Source organism: Chiloscyllium plagiosum, chromosome 14 (assembly GCF_004010195.1).
Source record: "Chiloscyllium plagiosum isolate BGI_BamShark_2017 chromosome 14, ASM401019v2, whole genome shotgun sequence".
Classification (NCBI taxonomy): domain Eukaryota; kingdom Metazoa; phylum Chordata; class Chondrichthyes; order Orectolobiformes; family Hemiscylliidae; genus Chiloscyllium; species Chiloscyllium plagiosum.
This window is the reverse complement of record NC_057723.1, coordinates 23,411,090-23,412,588: the sequence shown is the minus strand read 5'-3', so window position 1 is coordinate 23,412,588 and position 1,499 is coordinate 23,411,090.

The window sequence follows — 1,499 nt, the reverse complement described above, 5'->3', positions numbered from 1 at the left end:
GGTCCCAAAATACGATAGTCTAGTTGTTACTAATAGCAGCCATCCACCTCAGGATACAATAGATTGTGCCTGGAGTAGAAATCACTTTCGTATTGAGCATCATCGGTCGAGACTGTAAAGGGGGGGAAGAGAAAGTGGCAATCCCTTCCACAACATGCACAGATGAATAACGTTGGTCTGAAGCTGACTTTTGATTATTTTCAGAACAGATTATCGAGTTAAGCTCATATTCATCGGAATTTAGAAGAGTGGAGAAAGATCTTATTAAAACATACAGTAAATCCACTGTATCTGTGAAGTCATGAATTACAAATTCACCTAACATGTCAAGAAATAAGTAACAACAGAATTCATTATTTCCTGGCAAAAAATAATCATGTACCTGAGATTTTTAATGAGCTCCATGCTTAGGAATTTCATCATTTGTGGGGATTTTCAAGAACAGAACAATCACAGATACAGAGGAATGACAGTACAAGATTTCAAGGGGTCTTGACAGGGTAGACGTTGAGAAGATGTTTCCGTTATTAGGGGGATCTCAAACTAGGGGACAAAGTTACAGAATAAGGGAACACTTATTTAAAATTGATATGCAAAGAAATTTCTTCTCCCAGAGGGCTGTGAATGTCTGAAATTCTCTATCCCCAAGTTGGAGAAAATATCACTGAAATTATTTAAAAAGAAGGCATATAGATTTTTGAAATGTTGCTTTTTCAAAAAGAGAATGACAGCTATGCTGAGCTGGCACAGGAGAGGATTGATGTCTGGGCAGATTATGTGTTAGTCCCTCAAACCTTCCCCAACCTTCAACATGATCATGTTTGATCTACCCTCAGCCTCAATCCTCTGTTGTGCCAGCTCAGCATAGCTGTCATCCTCTAAAACTGACACTGTGAGCTGGCTCTGAGGGAGCTGGACCAGTGTCAAGGACTTTCCACAAATAAATAAAGGGTGAATTGATGACAGGATACCAGCCTTCATGGAATTATTTCAATTGGAACTGTCATTAACACCACATTAAATATTAAAGAATGGCATTCTATTCCATAAATGATCCAAACATAAGGAGCAATTACTGTTTACTTTATATTTAATATGTTTTTACCCTGTACTTCTCAATTTTAAATAATATTGTTATGGACCAGAGCAGACCCCCCCTCCCCACTCAAAATATATTAAGAAGGTAGCCTAGACCCTCTGTCAAAGTTTTGACAAAGGGTCAGTTAGACTCGAAACATCAGCTCTTTTCTCTCCTTACAGATGCTGCCAGATCTGCTGAGATTTTCCAGCATTTTCTCTTTTGGTTTCAGATTCCAGCATCCGCAGTAATTTGCTTTTAGCCTAGACCCTAACTTTTTCTTATTTTAAAGGTGAATATCAGGTGCTGTGTTCTGGATGCAATTTGATTGGTCGAACTACTCGATATTAAGCAAGACACAATTAATTCAAATGCTATAGTTAAAATACAACAAAAGAAAGAAGAACTTGAAATAAATTGA